Genomic DNA, 21665 nt, shown 5'->3' on the forward strand with positions numbered 1-21665 from the left:
AATCAGAAACATGACCTTTCTATATATGACATTAGGAAACATGGGTCTTTTTAAGTGAAAAAGTAAACTGCTTAATTAATCAGTTGTTTTAACTGATTTCAGTATTGTACAGTGGTACCTCTGGTTACATACTTAATTCGTTCTGGAGGTCTGTTCTTAACCTGGAACTGTTCTTAAACTGAAGCACCACTTTAGCTAATGGGGCCTCCTGCTGCCACCGCGCCGCCGGAGCACAATTTCTGTTCTCACCCTGAAGCAAAATTCTTAACCTGAAGCACTATTTCTGGGTTAGCGGAGTCTGTAACCTGAAGTGTATGCCATCCGAGGTACCACTGTAACTGGCATTTAGTGTCTCCAAGGCTGGCATTAGTACATAGGATTCCTATGGTTTCCTCTGAACCCAAATCGTCCTCTTTGCCACCATCTTCTGACTAACCTTATGCAGTGCTTGAAGAAAGAAAGAAACAAGCAGCCCAGAGTTACAAGTGTTCCCAGCGCCCATTTAATCAGCGAGAGTTAAGGGAGCTCGGCATCTCTCACATCCAGGCCCCTGCAGTTTGGCACCGATGACACGTTTTACTATTAGAATGACTCTAGGCAGCGATAAGCTGCAAGGGAGATATAATAGTGTTGTCCTTATCTCTCCAGACATCTACCCTATTGTAAATTCACCAGAGTCAGTCAGTCACATGGCACCTCAATCGACTACGGAGCCTCAAGGCAAGAAGGCTAAGCTCTGACTTCTGCTGCCGTTCTGCTTCTATCTATTCCAGCTTCTTCAGCATCGAGCCCCTCAGGAGGACAATGCAGAGCCACCCGGGAAGAAGACAGAAAAGCAGAGTGTGCCACAGAGGCAGGTTCACTGACACCACGCTGTGACTTTCAAAAGGTATGAATTCAGTAAAGGCCTTTCACGCATTGCGAAATTCTGACATGGATGCTATTTCTCCATGTGAGGAATAACAGCACAGGGAGCTGCTGCATACTGAGATATCTAGCTCAGGACCGTCTACACGGATTGGCAGCCTTTCCCAGCAGCATCGGGAGATGCAAGGGATTGAATCTTCTGCATGCCAAGCATGTGAACTACCACTGAGCTGGCCCTTCCTCAAACTTGGAGTGGCTCCTGCATGCAGTTTGTCACAATAGGCATTTGTACTTACGAAATGCTAGGGAATTGCAGATCATTGTGATAGCCAAACCCCATTCTTCCCGTCTGGGAAAAGTTGCATCCTATGAAATATGTAAACTAAAGCATGTGTAGATATTGATAGTCGGCATATACCGGTACCTCTTCTCCCCTAAACCAGGGAGCCGTCTGAACAAATATATAAGCCAGGTCCAGCCTTCCATCCCTTTGTCACTTTGGCCTCCCAGTGCTATTTTCCTTCCTGTCCTCAGGGATAGGGGAATTGGCCTCACACCAGAAAGACCAGAATGATCAAGAAAAGGAAGAAGCAATGCCTCTTGCATGAAATCAAGGAAGGAGGATGGTGGCAAATATTTGTCTTCCAGGAGACTAGTAGTCAAAAGGCTGAGTGACAGGAAGGAGGGCTCTGTTTCCCTTTCACACTTGCTTGCCTGCCCAGCAAAGAAACGGTCAGTTCACTGGTAGGCAGGAGTGACCTGGCTTCCCAGCACCAGCATCGCTACACGTTACTGGGATGGTGTGGCATGAGACAGAGTGGTAGTGAGGTCACAGCAGAATGGCACACCAGTGGAGCCCATCTGGTATCTCTGCCAGCACACTTGCAGTGCCCTGGCCCAGTTTAGTAGCAGCAGTGCCGGTGCTAGGAGACCAGAGCTGCAGTGTGATGTAGTGGTTAAGAGCGGTGAATCTGGTGAACCAGATTCGCGTCTCCGCTCCTCCACATGCAGCTGCTGCGTGACCTTGGGCTAGTCACACTTCTCTCTGAAGTCTTTCAGACCCACTCACCTCACAGAATGTTTGTTGTGGGGGAGGAAGGGAAAGGAGAATGTTAGCCACTTTGAGACTCCTTTGGGTAGTGATAAAGTGGGATATCAAATCCAAACTCTTCTTCAAACTCTTCAGTGCCACCGCTTCACACCGGCTGCTCCTGCAGTGCAGGCTGCACATTTCAAGCATGATTCATGTTTGTATCTCAACTGATTTGTCCACATGCAGAATAGGGAGAATATTATATACTGGATTCTTAGTGTGCTTTTTGATACTGCGTACTGATGTTTTGCTGGTGACGTGATGATTGTAAATTGTGTGAAGCACTTAGAAATTTCGTTATATTAAGTGGTATATAAGTTATTAACATTAAGGAAGGAAGGATCCTTTCAACTGGAGATGCCAAAGGCTGAATCTGGGACTTGCTGCATGGAAAGCATGGGCTCTGTCACTGAGCTACAGCCACTTCATGTTAAAAAAAGTATCAGAATGAAAACTGTCAGAAATAAGTGTTTGTGTGTAGACCTTCTTTGCGCAATAGAGTACTCCTCCCAGACACTATTTTTCCCCCATTATGAGCAATCTGGTTTTAAAAATGCCTGTTGTTATTTTTTAAAGCTGGAGGGGGAAAGGCACACCTGTTATCTGGGAAAGTTTAGTGTCTCACAATAGCATCTTGGCAGCAACACCAGCTGAGACTAGGGAGAAATAATATCACAGCTAGTGAGCAGCTATGTTCTCTCAATCACCTGAATTGCATCTGTAGACTTTTTATGCATCTAGAAATATTTGGGGAAACTTTAGCACAGTAATCTCACATCCCAATGTGGAACAGCAGCTGAAGAAGGAACAAAAAGGGTTTTCTTGTGTGAGTTTCTTGTGGCTGTTTAGCTGCTCTCTCTGGGCAAAGGTCAGAGGGGGCAGGGCTTCTGTTGAGGTAGGTGATTAGCTGTGGGAGGAGCTTATCAGAGCTTTAGGGCAGCGGCGCGCGCCTAGCGGCACGCGCAGTTTAATCCATATTTTAGATTTAGGGGAGCTAGTCTCAAACATTTGTTGGGGGAGACCTAGGTTTTTTGGGAGGGATTTATTTGTCCTGTCTCCACACTTTTTATGATAGAGGACCACTGTGGTCACCCCCAACGACACGTTCCCAAGATGGAGGGTGAGGGAACAGCTGCAGTCGCCTGTGGTTCCTGCGCAATGTTTGCCATCTTGCCAAAGGTTGCAGGCAGCTTTACCTGCAGCAATTGCATGTTGATTGCCCTCTTAAAAGACAAAGTCCAGCAACTGGAGGAACGTGTAGCTACGCTCCAAAGAATTAGAGAGCTGGAACTCTTCTTGGAAGCAACAGAGCACACCGTCTCCACCAAGGAAGAGACAGGGGACTCCCCTGAGAAGGTGGCTAGTTCACCAACACAGGAGCCAGATATATGGAGAAACGTGACTCAAAGAAGTAGGAGGCCCAGGGTTCGCTCTGATTGTTTAGAAATACGCAATCGCTTTGAGGTCCTTTCCCCTAGCATGGAAGACGAAGAGCAGACTCCATTTGAGGATCTCTCCCTCATTACAGTCGATCAGGTATATGAAGACGAGGAGCAAAGGCAGTCCTCTGGGAATGTCCAGGCGACCTTGGAACCGACAGCTCACAGAAGAACCCCGACCAGACCTAAGAGGAGGCGTGTAGTGGTGATAGGGGATTCCCTACTGAGGGGAACAGAAGCAGTGATCTGTGGGCCTGACAAGATGTCTCGGGAAGTGTGCTGTCTCCCCGGGGCTAAGATCCAAGATGTAACTGAACGACTGCAAGGAATCATAAAACCCACTGACAAATACCCCTTCCTCTTGGTTCATGTGGGAACCAATGACACTGCAAGCAATAGCCTCCAGAAGATCAAAAGAGATTACGAGGCTCTGGGCAGGAAATTGAAGCAATTAAATGCACAAATTGTCATCTCATCTGTCCTCCCAGTTGAACAACGTGGCCCAGGGAGAGAGGGAAAAATAGTGGAAGTGAACAACTGGCTTCGCAAATGGTGCAAACAGGAACGGTTTGGATTCTTAGATCACGGAATGCAGTTTCTTGAAGATGGACTTCTGGCAAGCGATGGGCTGCACCTCACAACGGTTGGGAGGAATGTTTTTGCAAAAAATCTCAGAAACCTCATCAGGAGGGCTTTAAACTGACTAATGTGGGGGAGGGAGACAGTGCTCCTGAAGGTAGGAGTCTATCAATTGATGAAGATGATCATCCAAATGTCATAGACCGAATGGAGCAAAGAGCATGCAGACCTAGTGGTGGGAGGAGAAAATCCTTAAATAAGAGACACGGGGGAATGATTAATGGACTTCAATGTCTGTACACTAATGCACAAAGCATGGGAAATAAACAAGATGAGCTTGAGCTCCTGGTACAGCAAACTAAATATGACATAATAGGAATCACTGAAACCTGGTGGGATAAATCCCACGATTGGAATGTAATAATGGAGGGATACAATCTATTTCAAAGAAACAGACCAGACAAGAAAGGAGGAGGAGTGGCGTTATATGTCAGGGATGTGTATACCTGTGAAGAGATCCAAGATTTAGAACCTCAAAGCCAAAGTGAGAGCATTTGGGTCAAAATTAAGGGAGAGAAGAATAACAGTGACCTCATTGTGGGAGTTTACTATAGATCCCCAAGCCAAACGGAGGACATAGATGATGCCTTCCTGGAACAGATGGCCAAGCATGCAAAAGGAAGGGAGATAGTAGTAATGGGGGACTTCAATTACCCGGATATTTGTTGGATGTCAAACTCAGCCAAGAGCATAAGGTCAAACAGATTCCTCACTGCCCTTGCAGACAACTTCATTGTCCAGAAAGTGGGAGAAGCAACAAGAGGAACAGCCATTTTAGATCTGGTCCTAACCAATGTTGATGACCTGGTTAGTGGGGTAGAAGTGGAAGGATCATTAGGCGCGAGTGATCATGCTCTTCTGAAGTTTACTATACAGCGGAAAGGAGCAGCCAAGCATACTAGGACTCAATTTCTCGACTTTAAGAAAGCCGACTTCATAAAGCTTAGGGAAGTGCTGGGTGAGATCCCATGGACAGTAATACTAAAAGGAAAGGGAGTTCAAGATGGCTGGGAGTTTGTTAAGAGGGAGATAGTAAAAGCACAACTTCAGGCAATACCAATGAGACGGAAACATGGAAGGTGCCTAAAGAAGCCAGGGTGGCTATCTAAAGAACTTTTAACTGAGTTAAGATTAAAAAAGGATGTGTACAAAAAATGGAAAAGGGGGGAAACCACCAAAGAGGAATTCAAACAAATAGCCAGCACGTGTAGACACAAAGTCAGAAAAGCTAAAGCACAAAATGAACTCAGGCTTGCTAGAGAGGTTAAAAGCAACAAAAAAGGCTTTTATGGGTATGTTCGTAGCAAAAGGAAGAACAAAGAAACCATGGGGTCACTCAGAGGAGAAGATGGTGAAATGCAAACAGGGGACACAGAAAGGGCTGAACTCCTCAATGCCTTCTTTGCCTCAGTCTTCTCCGATAAAGAAAACAATGCCCGACCTGAAGAATTTGGAGCAAATGATTCAGCAGAGGAAACAGAGCCCAGAATAACTAAGGAGATAGTACAAGAATACTTGGCTAGTCTAGATGTATTCAAGTCTCCAGGGCCAGATGAACTGCATCCAAGAGTATTAAAAGAACTGGCAGATGTGATTTCAGAACCACTGGCAGTCATCTTTGAGAATTCCTGGAGAACAGGCGAAGTCCCGGCAGACTGGAGGAGGGCAAATGTTGTCCCTATTTTCAAAAAGGGGAAAAGAGAGGACCCAAATAATTACCGCCCAGTCAGTCTGACATCAATACCAGGGAAGATTCTGGAGCAGATCATTAAGCAAACAGTCTGTGAGCACCTAGAAAGGAATGCTGTGATCACCAATAGTCAGCATGGATTTCTGAAAAATAAGTCATGTCAGACTAACCTGATCTCGTTTTTTGACAGAATTACAAGCCTGGTAGATGAAGGGAACGCAGTGGATGTAGTCTACCTTGATTTCAGCAAGGCATTTGACAAGGTGCCCCATGATATTCTTGTAAAGAAGCTGGTAAAATGCGGTCTTGACTATGCTACCACTCAGTGGATTTGTAACTGGCTGACTGACCGAACCCAAAGGGTGCTCATCAATGGTTCCTCTTCATCCTGGAGAAGAGTGACTAGTGGGGTGCCACAGGGTTCTGTCTTGGGCCCGGTCTTATTCAACATCTTTATCAACGACTTGGATGATGGACTCAAGGGCATCCTGATCAAATTTGCAGATGACACCAAACTGGGAGGGGTGGCTAACACCCCAGAGGACAGGATCACACTTCAAAACGACCTTGACAGATTAGAGAACTGGGCCAAAACAAACAAGATGAATTTTAACAGGGAGAAATGTAAAGTATTGCACTTGGGCAAAAAAAATGAGAGGCACAAATACAAGATGGGGGACACCTGGCTTGAGAGCAGTACATGTGAAAAGGATCTAGGAGTCTTGGTTGACCACAAACTTGACATGAGCCAACAGTGTGACGCGGCAGCTAAAAAAGCCAATGCAATTCTGGGCCTCATCAATAGGAGTATAGCATCTAGATCAAGGGAAGTAATAGTGCCACTGTATTCTGCTCTGGTCAGACCTCACCTGGAGTACTGTGTCCAGTTCTGGGCACCACAGTTCAAGAAGGACACTGACAAACTGGAACGTGTCCAGAGGAGGGCAACCAAAATGGTCAAAGGCCTGGAAATGATGCCTTATGAGGAACGGCTAAGGGAGCTGGGCATGTTTAGCCTGGAGAAGAGGAGGTTAAGGGGTGATATGATAGCCATGTTCAAATATATAAAAGGATGTCACATAGAGGAGGGAGAAAGGCTGTTTTCTGCTGCTCCAGAGAAGCGGACACGGAGCAATGGATCCAAACTACAAGAAAGAAGATTCCACCTAAACATTAGGAAGAACTTCCTGACAGTAAGAGCTGTTCGACAGTGGAATTTGCTGCCAAGGAGTGTGGTGGAGTCTCCTTCTTTGGAGGTCTTTAAGCAGAGGCTTGACAACCATATGTCAGGAGTGCTCTGATGGTGTTTCCTGCTTGGCAGGGGGTTGGACTCGATGGCCCTTGTGGTCTCTTCCAACTCTATGATTCTATGATTCTATGATTCTATGATTCTATGATTCTATGATTCTATGAACTGCACCTCTATTTCAGATGTTCCAAAGCCATGATTTTGATCCGTTAATGTCTGCCCTCATTCCATCAGGGCAGAGCTGAAATTTCATGGGAAGAGTTCAGAATTTTTCTTATGCTGAAAGTATGGTATACACACACACTGATACACAGATACTGAAGAGGCAGCTGATTCTCACATAACGCGAGTTTGGTTGATTTGGTTCTCACTGCAGGGACATGTAAGGGTCATTTGCCTTGACCTGCACAGTCTCTTTGTGTAATGTTGAGTACAGCTCTCAGTTAAAAATAACAAGCACTTGCCACCAGCTTCCCTGGTTTTTAATCTAGCAACATATCTTAGATGTTTTTCACTCTGGAAAGGGGAAATCTGTTCTAATTCAAAGAACAGTAAGCTATTCATCTATATATCTCACAATACAGTTATATGGTCCAGTTAGACCATATAACAACAAAATCCATGAACTAGCAATAGCATAATGGCAGTGGGGTTGCACTGATGTAGCACCAGAGTTACGTGGCTACAATATTCTGCTAGCATAACCTAATGGGAACATAACACAGTAGTCTCCCATGGCTCCAATGCATGGTTGGTATCCACCAGGAGCTGTGCATTCAGTATTGTGGGTGTGACTGTGGAACTCCCTTCCAGCTAAGATCAGTCAGGCCCCTTCCCTCCTGCTTGACAAAGACCTTTCTATTCCAGCCAGCATTTTAGGTAGAAGTTTTACATTATGTTAAAACTTTTGAAAGCTGTTTGGACTTCTGAAGTGCTTTCACCTGTTGCACAGCTTAGCAGAGTATAGCAGAGTACTGCAGTGTTTCTTAGGCAAATCTTGAGATTGCCCAGTCAGGACGACGATCAGGAACAAAGACTGTCGACTAGTAACTTGATTCTTGTAGTTTATTATACAGTCATACCTCGGGTTACAGCCGCTTCAGGTTGCGGACCGCCGAAACCCGGAAGTACCGGAACGGGTTACTTCTGGGTTTCAGCAGTCGTGCATGCGCAGAAGCACTAAATTGCACTTTGCACATGTGCAGAAGTGCCAAATTGCAACCCACGCATGCGCAGATGCAGGTTGCGAATGTGCATCCCGCACGGATCACGTTCGCAGCCTGAGCATCCACTGTATACAGCAGTAAACATACAAGTCTTATCTACAAGTTACTATTTACAACAGGACTTCTTCACTCTCAGCAACTCCTCAACAACTCCAACACTAACCACACCAACCACCTGTGTCATAGGTCATGCTGCCTATATGAGGGACCTCAGCCAATCACTGAGCTGTTGCTGGGTCTCCTTATCTCTAGGCAGATTCCTTTCATGCTCTGTCTTCCCAGGCTGTGGAGACATTAATTGCTGCTTGCAAAGCTGCACATAAACCATGGATTCCAACACATTAAACCTAGTTATGGAACTTACCGGTAGGTTTTCACCTGTGGTTTTGGTTTCTTTTAACGTCTTATTTGACTAATGAACTGTTTTTATTGCTTGTTCTGTAAACAGCTTTGTGACCATCTATTTTAGACCATCTATATTAGAAATGAATAAATCATCAGCACAAGAACTAAAAATGGATAGCATTTATATAGGATTTAGGATGCAGTCCTAACCTCACTTACATAGTAGTATGCCCCGTCAAATTCAATAGGAGTGCTTTTCCTTCTGTTTAGTGGACAAAGAGCAACAAGACAGTTCAATAGTCTGGAACCTACTGTATGCCATTTCCATGGAAAGTTTGAGTTGGAGTGGAATGAAATTCCCCATTAATTGCTATAACTTCATTTCTTAATGTCCACCGATGAACACTTGGCACTTCCTTATCTTTCCATTTTTGTATAAGAACAGTTTCTGTTCTTCACTTCATATTCATTGTGGTCTAGTTGCTGGGTTTTATGGATTTTTTTGGCATGTGACCACATGGCATCATCATGATTCAGATAATATAGCCGAATAATATACTAGAAAGAAAAGAATTTTACTCTAATACAAAAAAACTGACTTTTGTGAAAGATCCTCACTATGTTCATCTGTGTGGTGTGTGCACAAGTGCTGCACACTTTCTGTGTGAAGGGGGTTGGTGGATGTGCTTTAGGAGATATCTGTTGTGCACCATTTCCTTCTGGCCAGTGTGAACTGTCAGCTTGTGAGCTCAGTTCAGATGAGAGATATGGCAGACAGAGATGATGGGTCAAAGTACTGCCCATGACAGAAGTCATTAGCTGCAGACAAAATTCCATCACAATAACTAGGTTTGTCATAGTGAAGGAATGGGTTTCCAAAACCCAAAACTGACTGTGCAGGCAGTTTGAAACTGCACCAAAATCCCTATTTTTCCTTAGCTAAAATCCATTAATTTGAGCTCTGAGCTCAATGCATAAACAAAAGCCTGGCTGTATAGACAAGTGCTCAGAGCCCTCTCCTTTATCAGTTGTGGCGGCAACTATGGCCTTCACTGTACCAGTAGTAGAACAGAACAGAGAGAAGACACATCTGTGCTTTATCTTACGTCCTGGACACACTCTGACACACAAACCCAGGTCCGGGAACAAACGCTAGAGCGTGTTCCCAGAGATGATTACCTCTTCCCAGATAAGAGTAGGAAGAGGAAGATCCTTTTATGGTCAGAAGTACAGGAAGGAAGATCCTTTTATGGTTGAGAGTACCAGAGCAAGAACATATGTGATGTCGACCTGCGTACATAGGCTGACGTGGTTGGAAGGAGGGAGAGGTTGCCTGGAGGATATATATACAGCATGAAACTCATCATTTCTTTGGTCTTGCTGTGGACTCACCACGCAGGTGCCTTCTGCTATCCGGAGAACAGAATAAACTCTTTCTTTGAACCAACTCGGTGTCACTTTGACTTCCTTCCTCCTGTCCCGGAGCAACGTTTTTGCTTGCACCATAGGACTTTTCCCACTTTCCTCTCCCAGTGCACCCACTATCTCTGTTTTGGGCTCTGCCAACCTTCCAGAGCAGATCTGGAGAGGGCACAGAGTGTGCACAATTGGAAAATGCCACTATGCAAGCATAAATTTTTGCACTGATGCACTAGCTGGATACTGTCCATAGTCTGTCTGAACTTTAATGGGAGATGGGCAAGGCCGTGGGGAACTCAGCACAGTGTACACACAGTGGCCAAGCCAGTGCAATGTTCCCAATGCTGTGCTTGCACCCTGCTGAGCTGCACACCCTGGCTTGCTCCTCCCTCTCAGTAACTAGCAGTGATGGACTTCACTGGGAAGCCAGGAAAGGAACACAGCCCCACCCATCCCACCGGCTGCTACTGGGTATATGGCATCCTCCCCCAGAAAAGTGGCAATGTCCGCTTGCTAAAACTATAGGAATCTGACATGCCTTGGGTCTTGAAAGGCACAATAGAGCAGGCATAAGTACAGTATCACCTTAGAAAGAAAGGAGACAGCTGTTCTTCAGATTTGTGGACTGGAATATGAACTTACTCCTCTTATGTTACAATAGAAAAAAAGGCTACAAGAAACTGGGATGGGAGAGAAATCAAATCAGAGCTGAGCCTATGTAATTTGCACTTTCTGATATAATACACAAAATGAAACACAACCATCCTTCAAATTTCACATTTCTCCAAATTTTTCAAAGCAACACAAAATGGCATATACTAGGATAAAGTGTGTACGAAATGCACATATCAGTGACAATAACATACAAAAATGCATTCTCTTATAGGAAATTGCTTTAAAAAATGTTTATATTATGAGAAATTCACATTAAAATGCTGGTGAATTTTAATGAAGATTTAAAAAAACAAAATCACAAAACTTGTTTTCTTCGGCTCTAGAGGATAGGACCTGAACCAATGGCTTCAAGTTACAATAAAGAAGAGTCCAACTTTGCATCTGGAAGAACTTTCTGACAGTAAGAGCTGTTCGACAGTGGGATGGACTCCCTTGGGAGATGGTGGACTCTCCTTCCTTGGAGATTTTTAAACAGAGGTTGGGTGGCCATCTGACATGGATGCTTTAGTTGAGATTCCTGCATTGCAGGAGTTTGGACTAGATGACCCTCAGTGTCCTTTCTAACTCTGCAATTCTATGATTACATGTTGTGGAAATGTGGAGAACTGAATTTAAGATTGGAAAAATGAAATTAACAGATTCACTCATCTCTAGCACATCAGCCATTTTATGACCACATACACAGTAGAACTCCTGCCAACCTAGCAGTTCGAAAGCACATCAAACTGCAAGTAGATAAATCGGCACCGCTCCGGCAGGAAGGTAAGCGGCGTTTCCTTGTGCTGCTCTGGTTCGCCAGAAGCGGCTTAGTCATGCTGGCCACATGACCCGGAAGCTGTACGCTGGCTCCCTTGGCCAATAAAGCAAGATGAGCGCCACAACCCCAGAGTCAGTCACGACTGGACCTAATGGCCAGGGGTCCCTTTACCCTTTACCTTTTACACAGTAGAAATCCTTAGCATATACTGCTTCCGTTAGTTTAACAGAACTGACTGCGAGTTCAGGAACTGGGAAATCCACCCACTTAATGTTCAAGGGGTTTTCAGAACTCCCTAAGCCACTGTCACCATCAGAAGCACATTACTGGGATAATCTTCCAAACATGAAGCGTTCTGATGTGGACCACAGCAGTTCTGAGTTGGGGGGCTTACCCATGTGAAACATTTACTAGTGACTATAGGAGATTTGCTGCAAGCAGAAATGAAACGAAGCAAAATGTCCAATGGTTGTTGTAGGAAGCACTGGGGAAGAGGAAAGGGTTTGGCTTTGTTGTGGGGAGGCCAATGCAGGCAGCTGGTACAGCTAAATGATGAAGGGCTCTCGGGAACACAGAGATACCGGAAGAGTTGAGACAGGCAGCTGAGGGATGTGATCAGGGGGAAAAGAAAGATGCTGAGAGAGCTGGGTTGGAAAAGCTAATAAACCCTGCCTGTCAGGGGAACTATATGACAGGCAGGCAGCCGGGGGGGGGGGGCTCTCTTGAATCCACAGACCCATAACTGGGTTATATAGAAATGTAATCCACTTAAGCTTTAAAGCTGTCCTGCCTGGTTCCCTTCAGCAGTGCCCTCACACTGCATCCAGTCCAACTCCAGGATTTCCCTAAAGCATCACAGGGTGTCTTCTCAGTGGCCCAATTTGATTAGATATGAGATGGAGTTCTTCCAAAGAATTTTGGGGAACACAAGTGCACATTAAGGAACTTATAAATACCCCCACACTGATATAGGCACAATCTACAGAACAGGAAGTTGACAATGCAAAGTATTCAAGCATCACAATCTAATACAGCATTTCTCCCTCTGCCCCTCCAACATAAATGCAATACAGGCAACTCCCAGTTTACACATTCCAAGGCACCATGTGTTTTAGTGAAATCACATATATTTGAAATACTATTGTTAAAGTCTGCAACGACCCTGTTCCACCCCTCACCTTCTCCCTTTTTGTGATGTTTTAGTGACGTTTTCGGGTCACTACCAAGTTTGGTACGATGCTCAAGTATCAGATGTGCCTAAAACGGTCACTGCCTGTATGGTTTGCAGTAAGGAACTCTCTCCCAGTTCACATCACCCTGGGTTGGAAAAGTGTCAGTAGCCCATCTCCACAGGTGTTCTTGGATAGAAAGGAACATGAAGCTTCCTCTGGTTACATCTAATTAGTGAATTTTGTTCCCTCTGTCCACTCCCTCCTTTGATCCCACAGGGATAAACATTTGGGCATGTTAAGTTTGTCATCCAGTCTTCATTTACTGAACACCATGGATGAGACTTCTTCAAGAGTATCTAATCTAGAGATATTCTCTAAATAAACGCTTTCTTTCTTTCTTTCTTTCTTTCTTTCTTTCTTTCTTTCCTTCTTTCTCTCTTTCTCTCTTTCTCTCTTTCCTTCTTTCTGATTTCTCCTTTGTCCCTTATCTCTAATCTTAACAATGCTTCTTAATTTGGAATGTGGGGTTTGACTGTAGTGACCTGCTGTTCCTTTTGGTATCACCTCTGACAGCCATATAGCCTTGGGATTTTATAGAAATCCAAGTTACCCCTAAAGTAAACAAACATGTGTCTCTACCCTAGTCTGTGCTCACATCATCATAAATTCATAAATATGGCTATGCTCATATTTAAAATTATTCTAGAAATCAAAAGCTGATCCTGTCCAAACACAAAGACTGCAGAGCAGCTATTAATTTTGGGGTGGGGGGAGCCAAGAGGGTCTTGATGAGCTGCCCTTCAACCAAAATTCTCAGGATGGTATACAAGGAATGCAACAAAATAGCACATAAAATCAATATTGAAATCATAAAACGATCTAACGCACAATTCAGTTACAAGACAGCAGCAATACAGAAGCTGACACAGATAGAAACTGGCCAAACATGTCTTGAGTCCCCAAAGACCATATAAAACAGATATGTCTTTAACAGATGTCAGAAAGGCATCAACAACGGGGACAAGTGTATCTCTGACAGGAGGGAGTTCCATAACCAGAGTGGCATAGCCAAGAAGGTCCCGCTATTCTCTGCTGTCAGATTTGCTGAGAGAATGATAGAGCATTAAGAAAAAAGGGGGAGGGAATCACAGAAACAATGATATAATATGATACAATAAACCTATAATGCATATATGATTGCATGTTGATGCTAGAAGCCTGAAAATCAAGATGAACAAACTATAATGTCTGGTACTAAAAGAAGAGTGGCAAATCAACAGGATATTGATAAAACCAATGGCAATGGCAGAGTAAGTTACACTTGTTGCAGCAAGGGACAGGCAAATCTGTCAGTTTTGGTTTTTCTCAGTTTCTCATTTTTCCTGACTTCAGTTCAGTTCTTCACATTTCCACATCAGTATGGGAATTATTTTTGTTAGCCCTCATGAAAATTCACCAACATTTTAATGCAAATTTCCCCTAATATATACATATTTGTCTGCAGTTTTCCTTAATATACATTTTTTTCCAAAGCAATTTTCCTTTATATAATGCATTTTTGTATGTTAATTTCACTAATATAAGCATTTTTATGCACATGGGTTCACATTGATTTGGGGGCTTAATTCCCATTAGAGCAAGACGAAATAAAGCATGTTTTGAATTCAGTCCCCTGAGCCCATTTATTATCATTGCCTCTTGCTGATTCAGTAGCAGATTGGTATGTTGTGCAATGCTATCTGTGTCATTGCCCCTACGCCCCACGTTAGGTACAGTTTTCTTTCATTGCCTTTTAATGGAAAACAGTTTATCATGTGTAATAATTTAAAGGGATCTCTCGCTCATGCTCAGCTCTGTGCGAGACAATGAATTAGGGGGAGTATCTGTTTCAGTCTCTCCTCTTTCACATTGTTGTCAAAAGACAATCCATCTCTGGATTTTGACACAAGGCCCTTTGTTTGGTAAGAGTTTGTTCTGTGTAGAATGGAAGGAGTATTACACATGATGATTATGATGCTGCTGCTGGTTGGGAAACACTGCTACAAAGGAAGGGGTTAATAGATCTCTCTGTTCATGGCTCAAGCCAAGAGCTACACACTGGTGAGAACAAAACTACCTCAACACAAACCCAGTCCAGGGGCGGAGGAAAGTGGGTGCGGTGGGGGCGGGTAGCCCCAGGTGTCACCACTGAGAGGGGTGACAAAATGCTGGGTGGAACTCACCGCGGGGCCTGCAGCATGCCCAAGTCACATGTCTCTCCTGGGAGTGACGTGGTGGGTGGGCAACCGCAGTGGGCTGGCCCCATGGGTTACCTGAGAGGCGAGGTCCAAGTCCAGTCCGTGGTCAAAGGCGCAACATGGAGGCAGTCTGTAGTAGCTGAAGCTGAGTGCAGGGCAGGGAGTCGGGTGAAGTCAGGAACAGACATGCAAGCAGGGAGCCAGGGCGGGTCAGGAGCTCAGGCAGGAACTAGCAACCAACAACGTTGCTCCCGCAACTTGGGGCTGACTGGCATTTATCTGCCCCGAGGCATAGGGCGGCCCCGATCCTCTGGTGACTCGCCTCTCCTGGCCTGGAGGCGAGCACTCCTCCTGCGGGAACTTAGTTCCCTCGGTCTCTCTGCCCCGAGCTTCTGCAGCTCAGGAGAGGCTGGAGGGTTACTGGGTCCAGAGGCAACCTCAGCTTCCTCTGCCGGGGCTGAGAGTGGAGCACCTGCAGGCAATGGGTCCTCCATCACCTCAGGAGCCAGAGCAGACTCAGCAAATGTCTGCACCTGAGGATCCAGCACAGGTGAGGACCCTTCAGGCTCAGGCCCCAGCCCTGGCTCAGCTGGTTCTGGAGGCGGGGAATCCTGTGTAGGCTGGGATCCCTCAGGTTCAGCATCTGAGTCTGAATCCCAGGCCATCACACGCAGGCTCCGCACTCCCCCAGACAATCCGGCCACCACCTCCCCCTCAGTTGTAGGGTGGCTGAGTGGGAGGAGGCAGGCAGACTCCTTGGAGGCCTCACAGAGCATCCTGCCCTAGCTTACGCCACCCCGCGGGCAGCTTGTTCTGCCCCTGGGCACAGGGCGCACGCTGCTCCAGGTGCCTGATTGGCTTGCTCCGCTGCTGACCCAGTTTTCAGGGCCTGACAGTTGCTGGGAATCGCCAGTTGGCTGAGTGCTATTGCGTTCATGTCCAGTTTGCAGGACTGGACTAGATAGGCCATTTGCCTGATCCAGCAGGCTTGTCTTATATTCTTTGGACAGATGCATACATACAAATGTTCAGCAGTTGGTGCCAGGTATACTCTCGATGGGCTGAATGGGGTGTGGCTCTGTTTTTCTGAAATCTAGCAAGCACAGGATCCAACAAAGAATAATAATTCTTGGCCTACTGTGCTTTTATGTAGGCTCTCTCTGTGTGTGGTGCAATCCCTGGCCAACCCTTCTGGTCTTTGAGGTCTGCCCCTTTTCTGCAGCCACAGCAAAGGTTATTCAGTTCTCTTGGCAAGCACTTACCAGCCTATGATCCATCCCACTTAGGCTATGTCTGTACTGCAGCATGCAATTTCCCCCCCTGAAAGGGGATTATTTTGGACATGAGTTATAGTAGTTACATTCCTCTCCCTCTCTCTATTAAAAAACAACAACAGTGTTTTGTGGTAAATATGTATGTGTGAGATTAGCTGTCATCTGCATTTCCCTTTATTCTGCTGCTAAAGAATGACTCACATCTACTCTACCCTTGGCATTCCCATTTCACATCAGAACATATAACCATAATTATATCCGCTACTTTAACTTGTTTCTTTTCGCACAGGAATCAAATGCGTGAAATGCATAACATGGTGAGTAATGCACAATACTTACTTAGTGCATAAATGTGAACCTATTCACACAACGCTCTGAGCCCATGACAGCCATGATTTCTCTTTTCCCATCAGCCTGTTTTGATTTTCAACCAGTCTTCCAGAAGGTGAGTCAATGTATGTTGCTGTCAACAGTACATGCTGAAATCAGTACAGATAATCTTTTGACACCTATTCACAACATAAACATCCGTTAGTTACCTAGTTTTGGGAAATGTGAGTTGGGCTTTTCCAATCACATCCATTGCTCCACCAACTTTTGCCACTAGCTCCAACCACTGCTGACACTGCTGTCTATGAAGAAACATGGCCCTTTGGCTGAAAAAGATTCCCCATTCCTGGTATAAACCAACCTAAATGTTGAAATGAGATTTGTCTTTCGATGCAGAAACTTTGTGTGATTCAGCCATTCCTATATCATAGGCCCGTAACACTTAGAAAAACTTGTGAGACTTTTAGAGATCCTGAAATTGCTTCCACTAGCTGAAGGAATGGAACCAACTTTTGGCAATTCTCCTCTCTCCCTGCAGCCCCTGAAAATTTGTCCCCAGAGAATTGGTGGGGGGAGCCTTTGGAAACATGGGGAAGAGGGGTAATTGGCCAAAAAGAAAAAATCCTCCTTCCACCAGCAGGATCCTTTCCTGGATCTAAAGCACATTTAGGATTCAAAGCAATGGATTTTTCCCTGTATTAGTTGCCTATGGCACAGATGTAAGAAGTGTCCCACTAAATCCATCACTTGTAAGAGTTCAGACTGGGCTTCTAAGGGAGTCTTTAGGATTATGACAGAGAATAGCACAAGTGTTTTCCCCTCTCTGGTGTTTTCCTCCCACTGTTTGGTTCAGTCATCCATTATTCCAGGTGTCAATGGAAATCCTAATAAAAGGGTTATTGTATGTACCCCAGCAGCCCTTCAATTTACTAATCCCTCACTGAGCCTTTGAATTTATGTTCTGTCTTCTTATCTGCCTCTCCTAGATGCCCATCTTTCCATGCCTATAGATCTAATCTATTGCTACCTGCCTCCTTGGTTTTCTGTTCCTTGTAATGTCACTTTGATTCATCCATTTTTACTTTAGCTGTCACTGTCATTGATCAGCCTGGAAGTTCTGCATCTCCATTAAAACCCCTCGATAACAGCTTCAACAAGGGAAAGGCTTTACCTCTGCACTGTAAAATGCTTGGCTCTCCATAAAACAGTTGTCATATTTGCATATCACACATAGAGAAACTAAGGTGCACAAAAGGGGTTTTGTGGAAAATCAGTTGCAGGCTCTACACTGTCTATTCTAGTTACTACTTTGATTGTTACACCACACAAGAAAGAAACAATTCAAACAACCCCCCCCCCTCCCTTGGGGATACGTAGTCAATCTATACTAATTTCCTTTGTCGGCCAATGAAAGACAGAATGGAAAGTATTCACTGTGTTTGTGTGTCCGAATTTACAGCAACATGACATTTGATAAATGTAGTCCACATTTTGAACCAAATACAATATATGCAATGTTTGCTTACTGACCTTTTGCTCAATAGCAACAATATGGTATGGAAAGTCACATACAGCAATGTTCTCAGAGTCTGGACCTGGCAACCTTCCCTGGCAGTAAGCCTTTTTGCTACCTTATTATCATAACTAAATATTACTGGTATTTAAAACTGTGATAGTAAAACAGCCATAATATTGCATTCTGTTTTCCTAATAAGTGTGGTTTTGGTATTAAATGTGTTATTCATTCCCTTGTACAGCAGACCCCAAATGTTTTCCATGCTTTCGTGTCTCATGATTTTAAATTTTTAATAAAATGTGATTGATTAATGTTTGAATGCAAACACAAAAGCCTCTATCGACCTACACTTACACCAATCAATGTTTCCAAGAAACCCAAAGTGAGGATGGATTGCTTCCAGCCAACAAATGTTTGCATTCTGATTTCTTCAGCTTAAGGCCTTCAAGTGATGGATCTGTACAATTTGGTGCAAGTTTAAGTATGATCAGGACATTTGTAGGCAAATCTACCTAACTATCACTTCCCAATATGCAGGCCCAAAACACAGCCATCCCTCGAAATCTGCTATTGTCTGAATTTTGCAATGCGGTTCTCCAGCCAAGTAATGTGTACAAAAACACATACACTAGGGAAAGTGTGCATTAAAATGCATATATGAATGAAAGAAGCATACAGATATGCATTATATAAGGGGAAATGTGTATATTAGTCAAAATTGCATACACGGATGTGCCTATTAGGAGAAATTCGCACTAAAGTCCTGCTGAATTTAACGAGGACTCTTTTAAACATTGCAAACTGACATGGAAATGTAGAGAACTAAACTTACAATTGGAAAAAAGAGAAACTGGAACAGAAAAGGACACATCCACCCATCTGTGTGCTCTACACAGCTCTCTGGCTATGCTCCTAAAGTAGATGCCTGCAGCAAGTCTTAGTTCCAGGAATTCGAAGGAGGCCATACCTGAAGGCAGAGTTGTACTTATTCTTTCTTTATTATTATTAAATTTATATGCTGCCCTATACCTGTAGATCTCAGGGTGGTTCGATAAATGGGCAATGCACAGCTATTTGTGCGCTAGGAGAAGTTATAACCCATGAACTATAGGCAGAGATGGGGAACCTCCAGAAATTTATGGACTCCAAGCCTATTCCATTCCACTCTATTGTTCAGGAATGATGTCATTTGTAGCCCAACACCATCTGAAGAGCCACAGGCTTTCCATACCTGGACTATAGGGACGTCTGATCATAAAGGGGATGAGAAAAAACTATTCATGCTTGAAGGTCCAAGGTTGAATTTTTGGCATCTTCAACTAAGGAGATCAGTGACAGGGAATACAGTGGTACCTCGGGTTACAGACACTTCAGGTTACAGACTCTGCTAACCCAGAAATAGTACCTCAGGTTAAGAACTTTGCTTCAGGATGAGAACAGAAATTGAGCGGCAGTTGTGCGGCGGCAGCGGGAGGCCCCATTAGCTAAAGTGGTACCTGAAGTTAAGAACAGTTTCAGATTAAGAACGGACCTCTGGAACGAATTAAGTTCTTAATCCAAGGTACCACTGTACCTCTGCCTGCTGCCAGTCAGAATGAAGAACAGTGGGCTAGTTGGACAGGGCCTGACTTTCTTTGCAGCATTTTTCTAATTCACTGTGCATGAATACTGTGCCATTGTGTTTGTATCCTATATCATATTTGCTTTTGTACAGCACTGATATTTTAATTACAAAAAAGTATTACAAAAAAATCCCAGCCTTCCAAACACTAAGAAAACACACACACACACACACACACACACACACACACACATATATTACAATATAATATATATAATATGCATTCCTGTACCCGTGAAAATCTACGAAAGCATATATATATATATATATATATATATATATATATATATATATAAAACACAATATAATGAGCAAGACATCTCCAACAACAGCACTTTTCAATTCAGTGGATATTTCTGATAGAAACAAGAATGCTGTAGTCTGTTAAAGGAAACACCACAATACAAAATGGAGCAGAACTAATATATTTACTGTACCATCCCGCTTTATTATTCCACAGAGATATATGACTTTAATGGGTTTATTTATGGTACTTGACAAGATAAATATTCCTTTGTCCTTACTATTCAAATAAACTGGTGCAGAGTGAAATTCAGAGCTCTTCATCAAGCATTTGCCAAACGGTCTTATCAGTAGCTTTATAACTTAAAAGCCAGATGGAGATATTTCACTATATAGTTCTGCTCATATCAGAAAGCTCTCATTGACACATTACTTTGTATATTTCTGATCTGCACTTCAGAACAATCAAAGGGAGAGAGCTATCCCAGATTATCCACCTCAAATCAGTCGAACCCTAGCCATATCAGAGGAGGATTTAGAGAGTTCAGTGTTACAATTTAAAAATGTATAATAATCCCATCTACACACATCTAACAAATCAATTCCAGTGTAGTCTGGAAATCTGCAAGGTGAATCAGTGCATTGAATGGGAAATACAAAACGTAGTCATTTTTTGAAAACCATTTTTTATCATTCAAAAAAAGAAAAAAGAAAGGCAATATCAAATTATAGACTGTCACTTCTCAACATGAGAAGGTGGGCACACAACACAGCCACAAAATATGCATGGTATCTGCAGTTCTGTCCCTTCCCATAAATGGATCTCCTGTCTGGTTCTCCATACATGTCAATGAAGTAAATATCCCTGATGACTTTTTATGGAGAAAGAGGAAAACACATGAAATCCTGAATCAAATATGTAGGGAAAACCCCTTAGAACCTATTTCCCCCCCAGGGTCCAGGTCCAGTAGGTTGGTGTGCCTTGTCATTATGTATATATGTGCTGCATTTATTTATGTGTTTTATATTCTGCCTTTTAGGGAGAAATCTACAGTTATCATCAAAAACAGAAGCAGAATGGGTGGTTGACATATTTCAAGAGGTAAAAATCCGGACACAAAATGTTGTTGAGCTTTTTTTGGACAATCGCCTGATAGCTCTTCTGCTGCCACTGAGCCAGAGCCCCCCATACCAGAGCAGTTCGAATCCCCACAACAGGGTGAGCTCCCATTGCTCGGTCCCTTCTCCTGCCAACCTAGCAGTTCGAAAGCAGGTCAAAGTGCAAGTAGATAAATAGGTACCCCTCTGGCGGGAAGGTAAACAGCATTTCCGTGCACTGCTCTGGTTCGCCAGAAGCGGCTTGGTCATGCTGGCCACATGACCCGGAAGCTGTACGCTGGCTCCCTCGGCCAATAAAGCGAGGGACCCCAGAGTCGGCCACGACTGGACCTAATGGTCTGGGCTCCCTTTACCTTTACCTTGAACTTGCTTAATCAGTCAAAGCATTTCTACACTGCTGGATATTTCTAAGAAGTGTACACTAGGTACAATATAAAAACAATACCCATGGAAACAATATAAAACCATGTAAAATGAAATAAAGCAACCAAATTCAGGGGCTTCATAAACATCAATCAGGGATCAAACATATTCATTATTTATGGTCTTTCTGCAAGTCCTCTCTAGGCCCGTTACGTTGGTGCTTGTGTTGGATGCAGCACTTTCTTGCACTATCTCTTGGGAATTATAATTCCTAGCACAAGCCATGGTTGAGAGTCCCATTGGAATTTACCATGCCAAAACAAACGTACCCCAGAAAGAAAACAGGATTTTAAATTTGAAATAGAGGACAGCAACCAAATAAAACATTTGC

General features: G+C 43.9%; 1 long non-coding RNA gene across 1 annotated transcript; it reads left to right on the top strand.

The window, feature by feature from the left end:
* The first annotated feature begins 727 nt into the window (after positions 1–727).
* Positions 728–20973, top strand: LOC114595323 (uncharacterized). Its single transcript, XR_003706254.2, has 3 exons — positions 728–889; positions 16372–16399; positions 20833–20973. It is a non-coding gene; the product is annotated as an uncharacterized LOC114595323 (long non-coding RNA).
* Positions 20974–21665: the final 692 nt, after the last annotated feature.

This window comes from Podarcis muralis, chromosome 4, assembly GCF_964188315.1.
Source record: "Podarcis muralis chromosome 4, rPodMur119.hap1.1, whole genome shotgun sequence".
NCBI classification, from domain to species: Eukaryota; Metazoa; Chordata; class Lepidosauria; order Squamata; family Lacertidae; genus Podarcis; species Podarcis muralis.